The sequence below is a fragment of the Passer montanus genome, unplaced genomic scaffold (genome assembly GCF_014805655.1).
Source record: "Passer montanus isolate IOZ18808 unplaced genomic scaffold, ASM1480565v1 scaffold4, whole genome shotgun sequence".
In the NCBI taxonomy this organism is placed as follows: Eukaryota; Metazoa; Chordata; class Aves; order Passeriformes; family Passeridae; genus Passer; species Passer montanus.
In genome coordinates, this window is record NW_024368818.1 from 16,469,496 (window position 1) to 16,477,846 (window position 8,351).

Sequence of the window (8,351 nt, forward strand, 5' to 3'; positions counted from 1 at the left end):
TCTTCCTGGAATGTGAAAGTAAAAAGGAGGAGCATGATTTTAAATCATCAGGAATCTTCAAAGAAAATAATCAGCTGGGAAACTGAGAAATGAGTTGGTGGTGGCAAGTAGTGAAAATCTTTGAAGCGCTCCAGCCCCTCTCCAGTTACAAAGGAAGTTGTGTAGTTTAATCATCAGCAGATGTTTCCCATAAAATCCCACTCTCAGTTATGCACTCAACCATCTGAAACTGTGCCAGGTCCCACATATGTCTTGATTACATGGAAATTTGCTGTGATTTGCCAAATTCATGCCAGCATATCCACCCTTGTGCCATTTGGAAAACTGGAACTTCAGGAATTGCAGTTAAAAAAGAGATGAATGAAGGTAAAGTTTGTATCAGTACCAGTTTCCTCCAAGAGGTTTTGAAAGATTTTTATTGCTATTGCTGAAACACTTTCACCAGTGTAGACTGTTTTGCTCATTCCCCAGATCTGATAGTCCATGCCCCTTAACTAAGGGACATCAAGTGTGAAAATTTTTGGCAAAATGATTCATAGTCCATCTCCCTTAACTCAGGGACATCAAATGTGAAAATCTTTGGCAAAAGCAGAGAAAGAGAGCTTCCAGAGAAAGAAAGCTACTCTAGTTATTTTAAAAGTATCAGCTCTTCATCATGTGTCAATGGTGGCTGAAGCTGAGGCAAGATTGAGGCTCTCCTGCCTCCTACGTATGTTCTTCCTCTGCACCAGCTTGTGTGGGTGATATGTTTGGGTGTGACCTGGATGAGCTGGTCAAGCATTTGTATTTGTGCATGTGTGTGTAAAAGAAGTAGTTGAAAGGGAGGAAAGCTCAGTCCTCACCATTTCCTTTAGTGGACATAAAAAGCAAAGCCTAAGCTAAAACTGTTTAATGCTGCAGTATGGGTAGAGGAACAAAAGGAAATGGTTCCAGTACATTGGCCCATGGTGACCTTCTGGGAAACTACTGTGGGTTTTAATAGTAGTTACTCTAAGAAAGATGTAGAAAACCATTGTAGTTTGTCCTGATTAGACAGGAAGCTGCCACCTTCGGGGAGGGGCCTCAGTCTAGAGTGTGACCAGTGCTGTGACCTCACTCCTGGTCTGTGGCCAATCCCACCTTCTGCACATGGGATTGCAGAGTGGAGAGGGGCAACAGTGGTCTCAAATGATGGTCACAGTCCAGGGGGTCATGCTCTGTCTATGGCCAAAAAACCTGTGGTAACCATGAATCACAGTCAAGCTTGACAAGGAAGTACCCATGTTTTCCCTAAAATGGCTAAGAGGACATCCAGAAAAAGAACAAGTACTGAAGAAACATTACACTTTGGAGCTGTTTAAGTTGCATCACAGAATAAAACTGTGTCCTGAAAGAAACTTGCATGCAGTTGGATATATTCTGAGTTTGGAAAACAGTTGGCTAGCTTAAAGGCAAGAAATTAGGAAGAAAAGACATGGAATAATTGAGGAAAGTAATCCTCTCCTCAGTTCTATGTGAAGGCTTTATGAGGCATTGGCTTTGTGTTAAATTTACAGGCCCCTTTTCCCCTGCAAAGGTGATCTCTCCCCTGTGAAGCAATAAGCTATTAAGAATCGGTTTCGTATTCATCTCCTGATTCATGCCACACACTTGTGCTCATTGCAGAAGGCAAGTTAAGCCCCTTTTGGAGAGTGCTCTATATAATTTTATAGTCATCTGCTTGAGGAACATAAGTCAGTGTAATTTGTATTGCAAAGCTCACCTAGTGTGTAGCACTGGGTATGTTTGCAAAGCTGTCTGCAGCAGAGCTTCCATGGTGGTTCAGTAGTATTAGCTGAATCTCTGTTTTTTGGTGGTGCCTTGGTGGTGAGGCTGTGTTGTGTTCAGAAAGTAGGGATGCTCAAAAGATGTCTCCAGAGGCAGATTTTCACTGAGATGTTCTTGCATGACATTTTCATGTGTGCATCTCGCTGCATAGGTCACTCTCAGAGAAGAGAGACTGAAAGGAACGCTGACTTGTATATTCCAGATGAAATTATTTCTGCAAGTTACATTTTGGTCCCAAAGACTAAACCGTCTGCTGTGTTTTATTTTCTTGAAGGATAGCATGCTTTATTTTCTTTAGCAACAAGCTATTCCTGCAATGTCTTCAGATCCTTTTTGAATTTTTGTGCGTGTTCTTTCTTATTTGTTCCAGTTAGCAATAAGTCTCCTAGATAAGAAGCACTGGCATTTTAACTCCCTGCAGACCAGGCTTTTCTGCTCTGAAGCACTGGAGCTTATTAACTTGGAAGATTCATAAGCTAACATTCATTCTAGCACATCTCATATTACTTGGCTGGTATGTCTTTAATAGAAAATGAACCACGTACTCTTTCCTTGTATTTTTCTGACCCCCAGTAAGTCCTCATTTCTTTTTGTTTACTAATTGTATTTATTTAATTGATACTCATATTAATTGTAATGAAAAGGGGAAGTGTTTTATGTGAAAACACAGCTGCACATGCTCTTTTCAGATATTGCAGAGAAACAGTTCCTTTGACAGACATAATCTCTTAATGCTGTGTAATCTATAGTTTTCAAGAGAATCTCTTGTGTGGTTCTCCAAAATAATTTGGAGTGGAATTCATTTCTACTGGACAAATACCTACATCCAATTTCATCACCCTGGGTTGCCCTTATAATTACTGCAATGCTTGTGCAGTCCATGCTTCTCATGAACAAACATGGACTCTGCTTAGGCTGGAATGAATTTCCCTTTGATTATCAAAAGAGTCTGCAACGTGCTTGTACTCTAATGTCTGTGTTTGATCAGGTAAATCTTACCTTCGCTTCTTGCTAGTTTGCTTAGAATTACAACAAAATGTTACAGAATGAATGGTGTCACTGATGGGACAGCATATCTGTACCTGCTGGTTGCTGAGTACAGAATGGGCTTAGAAGTGGATGGGTTATCATCCTACTTTGTCTTCAGGCTAAATATCCCTCAACTCTTTTTCTCTCTTTTTGAACTTGGGTTCTTTTTATTGCTATTCTCTGCAATATGTTCAAATGAAGTGCGGGGTGAAAACTGGAGAGAACAGACTAGCCAAAGGTACTGCCATAGGATGTGTTTTCAGGGAGTATTTTGCTGCTTGTGTCTCCTCCTCTTTCCCTTGCTCATGTCTGGCTTATTTTCAGACTGATCCACTACAATGTATAGATTTTTTTCTCCAAAACTGCACTGTGAGTGGTTGCTTCCCTTTAGTGTGAGTGCTCTTGATTTTTCCTTCCCAAGTGCTGTCCCTCACCCGCTGACAGCAGAATTTCCCCCCTCCCCCTCCCAGCACATTTTTCCAATTTTCAAGGTGACTTTCAATACTAATCCTGTTGTCCAGTGGACTGGCAGTTCCTTCCAGCATAGTGTCACAGTGTCATTACGAACTGCCGTCCTTCACTGAGGTCTTTAGCAGTGGTGAGTCCTACAAGACCTAAAAGACCAACCTTTGCTGAACAGCATGGAATATGTCCTACTTATTGTCTACATTTTTTGCTCATAGTGAGAACCTTCATTTTGCAGAGGCTGAAAATCCAGATGTGATGGGGATGGCAGCTGTGGGGGCAGGGGAAGGCCAACATCCAAGATCAGTTTTGTCATCCTGGGAAGTAGTTGCTGCTGAGCCAAGGCCTTCCTGTACCTGTAGAGACCTGAAGAAAGTCTTTCCTGTACACCTCTGGTGCCAAGTGCAGTCACATGTTGGTCATGGAATTCAATTCTGCACAGAGAAGTTCCTGAAACGAGACAGGAAAATGAGGGTCATTAAATGTTAAAGTCCCAGTTGGTTGTTCCAGATCTGATCTTGGGTACAGGCACAATTAATCATTTTCATTTTGAAAATTTGTATTCCACTGCAGTCTGGGAAGAATCAAGTTATAACATGTTTCTAAATGACCATATTTTGACTTAGATCCACCTTTAACAGAAAATATATATTAAATAACGTGCCAAGTAGAAAACATCATATCATGCATAGGGCAAAAGAAGACTCAGAAAATGAGGTTTTCAGGAACAGCCCAAACCCTGGCTCTGGAATATGCTAACTGGAAGCAAAATGTGATTTTTTTCTACAGAAAATATTTGCTACAAATATATTTATTTCTAAATAACTTGTGTTTTGTTGTGAATTTTTGAGCAGACAGGCTTCTAATTCAATTTTCTATAAATCTTTTGGAATACTTTAATGACAAAAAATATCCCTGCATGACTGAATTAGTTTAATTAAAAATGATGTAAATTGCCAATTCTAATAATAATTTAAATCAGTAAGCGGGCAGCCTTGATTTAAATAATCTATTATAACCTTCTTTTCAATTTATGATCATAATTGTTTTACCAAAAATAACTTAGTCCTTTACTGGCAAAGAACCATTAAAACTTCTTGATTTGGGAAAGAATATGTTTGTAGAATAAATTTGGCATTTTTCTGCTAACCAAGACAACATTTGTTAAACCATGTGTGTTTGGATACAAAGACATACAACTATACCTATAAAGATATGTATATAGGGTTTGGTATGTGTCAGTAAGTAATAACTTAGCTTAACATATTCTTACTCTGATCTTTTATGTCTCACATTTTCACTATGTAATATGATGAATGATACATTTCCTTTCTGCTAGATGATTAATGTTTTATGTGCAATTTGTGTCAAATTATATTTAAATGGCAATAAAATTCAATTAAATGCACAGAAACATTTTAATGATTAATTTCATAAAGCTACCTTTAGTGTGGTACATATATCAGAGGAAAAAAGTTAATGAAAAATGTCTCATATTCAAAACACTATTTAATAAACATTTGAAATATTACCATTAATTACTTAGCAAACCTTGCTATTTCTTGTGATCATGCCCTTTAAGCTTTTAAAACTACTGGATCTCATCTGCTCTGATTGTATAATTTTCCTAAACCAGAAGAAGAGAAAACATGCTACTTCTTGAAAAGAAAAATTATTGAACTGACAGTTGATTAAATGATTTTTTTTTTCTTTGGAAAATTAATACTTGAACCTGGAAAAGAGAGTCCAAATGCAAAAACCAGTTTTATAACTTCGGCAAATTCTTGTTTTAGGTCAGAAATTGGTAACTTTAACCAATTCAGTAGTTTGCATTTCTATAAAAAATTTAACCAGTAAAGATTTATTTCACAGCCATAGAATCAGAATAATTTTTATTTGAAAAGACATTTCAGTTCAGTGAGTCCAGCCATTAACCCAGCACTGCCAAGCCCATCACTAAACCATGTGCCCAAGTGCCACAACTGCACATCTTTTAAATGCCTCCAGGGATGGTGACTGAACCTCTTCCCTGGGCAGCCTGCTCTAGTGCTTGACAAACCTCTACATGAAGAAAGTTTTACTGATATCCAATCTAAATCTCCCCTGGTGCAATTTGAGGCCATTTCCTCTTGTCCTGATGCTTGTTACCTGGGGGAAAAGCACAACCCCTAACTGATTGCAATCTCCTTTCAGGTGTTGTAGAAAGTGATAAGGTCCCTCCTGAGCCTTCTTTTGTCTGGGCTGAACAGCCCCAGTTCCCTCAGCTGCTCCTCATCAGACTTGTGCTCCAGACCCTTCCTCAGCTCCACTGCCCTTCTCTGGACACGCTCCAGCATCTCCGTGTCTCTCATCTAGTGAGAGGCCCAGAACTGAACATAGGATTTGAGGTGAGGCCTTGCCAGTACTGAGTACATTTAATTTCAATGAATATAATTATATTGGTTCAGACCTCAGTACATATATTCATAATTTCAAATGGCTTATTTTAAGGCAAAGCACATGTCACTGAAGAAAATGTAATTTAAATAATAACCACATTTTATCTTCTTCAGTAACACACAGACTTAAAACAATTGAAAACAGCAATTAAAATGAAGAGCCTTCATTTAATTGAAGAAGAGCAGATTCACAGGTCATCTATTAAAGAAGATATGATGAAAACAAAAACACTGCTCAGTGACACTAGACATCAATTGTTCCAGGTCACACTATTTAATGCTGGACCACATGACATTTATTTGATTCTTAATATAACTATGGTAGATGAGTAATTTTTCTTTAGTCTTGCTACAGCGGATGGGGGTTTTTGTTCTGTTTTTGTGTGAATGCAACTTCCCTGGGGAGCTTGGGGTGTGGAGGGCTCCTTGTGAAGGAGGCACACAGACCTGTCCCCAGCCTGCATGTCTGGGCTCTGCCCTGCCTGTATCTATCCAACTGGAATGCCAAGCCAGAAAGATGTGAACGAACATGGATTCACCAGCTAGGTCATTACTTTGACATGGCAAGGACTGTGATGAATATAAGATTTTTGAATAGGAGCTGGTGTGTCCAGGTTGGTTTGGAGTCCAACAACAATCAGGGAAATGGCAGCAAAATTCAAAGCAGGTCGACTTCCTACTCTGACTGTTACTCAGGTTTGGAGCTGACGTGGTTGGTCCTCCTGGAGCTCTGCACTCGTTTCAGCTTTGCTTCAGCCACACACGTTTTTGTGCTGTTTTTAGGCTCCCTGGGTTAACCTGGAGGCAACTTGCTTGGGTCTCACTGGCCTGGAGAGAAATCTGTGGGTGCATGCCTGCAAAAGCTGCACACTGTAAAGCAGAAGTTCAAGGAAATCCAGCACTTCTCCTTACAACCTTGACTTCAGAAGTAAGTTCAAGTGGGATTTTGCTTTGGGCATTTTCAAGTCCTGGTGAACATGTTGGACAGAGAGCAACATGAAATAGGTGTCTGTTGTATAAATGTTTCTCTTATTGATGCAAATATGGTATGAGAAAGTGGCAGGCATTTGCAGACATTTGCAGGTCACATCTGAATTCATTCTGGTGCTGAAGTAGGGATCTTGGAGGAGATCAGCAACAAGACATTTCCAAACATACTTCCTACTTAACATAATATTGCATGGAGATAACAGCCTTTCAGTGAGCATCTTCGTTTGAGTGGGATGTAGGGACATTAATGTTTTTGTGGGCAGCCCTTTAAAAAGATGCTTGTGTTCTTGAAGGAATCAGCATTCCTGTTACTCAGGTAGCAGAAAGAATTCTGTTGCAGTAGAAATGATTAATTTTTATTTTCTGCAAAGTCAATGGGTGGCATTGTGCTGTTCAGATCTGGTGGTTTTATCTTTTTAGGCAGAAGGGAAATAATATTGAGGGTGGAGAGGGGCTATAAAGAAAAACATTTTGGCCTGCTTTGTCTTGACAGGACAGTCTCTTGTCTCAAAACTCTGTTCTTCAAGCCAGAACAGGGCAGTGGACCAGAAGTATTCCTCAGAAATAGAAGAATTTACTCCAGAGATGTTTTTAGAAGAAGTCAAGGTAATTTTTCTCTACATAGGAAACACAGGAGAATTTATTCAAGTTATAACTTTGATTATCACAGCTAAAGTTAAGTTTCATTATTAGAATCTTATTATACATTTATTTTGGGGTCCAAAAAGAGTGTATTTCTGTCTGACATCAAACAGAATGGTAAATACCAAGTTACCTCAGGAAAGATACAAAAAGCTGATTTAATGTTGAACAATCTAATAATTTGTTTTACTCTAATGTCACCAAAGCTGAAAAGACCCTAAGTACAAGGGAAAAGGAGTGATCTCAGTTTCTAGCTGCTTACTTTGCTCTTGTTATCAGCTAGCTGGAAAGGGTGCAGAGTGACATCTGTATTTAATAGTAGGTGTGAAAATGCAACCTCACATTATGCCTGCAAAAATTAAAATCTTTATAGGACTTTACTTCAGCTCTAGTGGTAACAGACAGATCCTTTGGACTATGACCACTGAGGAAGGCAGAGCATAGCTTGATTGTGCTTTAGAGCTGATGGAAATCTAAGGTCTGCCTGTTAGCTAGTTTCTTATTTGTTATTCTAAATAATATTTTGTCTCACTCAAAATAATTGTAAGGCCTAGATTTTGGCACAGAAATATTTCTGGGGATTTAGGGGATGCTGATTGCCCTCTTCAGAGCTTCTGATGGATACTTCTGACCCTCCAGTCCCTCTGTTAATATTTAAAATTGTGGCAAATATAATTCCTTGCTGTAGCTCTGAACTTAGCAGTTGCAATTTTCTTTGGTTTTCATTTCTGCACCTTATATTCTAATCTAATGGCTGGCTGAATGACATATGGAGCCTTCCAGGTTTTCATCCTGCTTAGCAGACTGGGAGAAAGTCTATGTATTTCAGTAGTAATCTACTGGAGAAATCTATTTTAGATAAAACAATTACGTCTTCCATTTGTTCTTTTTTTTTTTTTTTGCCTTGAGCTGGCATACAGTTCTTTCCAACTCTATAAAGGTGTTTTATTGCACTTACTAAAAATGTCAAGAATACTAAAC

The 8,351-nt window shown here is 39.0% G+C and overlaps 1 long non-coding RNA gene across 1 annotated transcript; it reads left to right on the forward strand.

Moving 5' to 3' along the window:
- Positions 1–5,549: 5,549 nt before the first annotated feature.
- On the forward strand, positions 5,550–7,334 carry LOC120506578. The gene is made up of 3 exons (XR_005628543.1): positions 5,550–5,687; positions 6,522–6,666; positions 7,222–7,334. It is a non-coding gene; the product is annotated as an uncharacterized LOC120506578 (long non-coding RNA).
- The last annotated feature ends 1,017 nt before the right edge of the window (positions 7,335–8,351 follow it).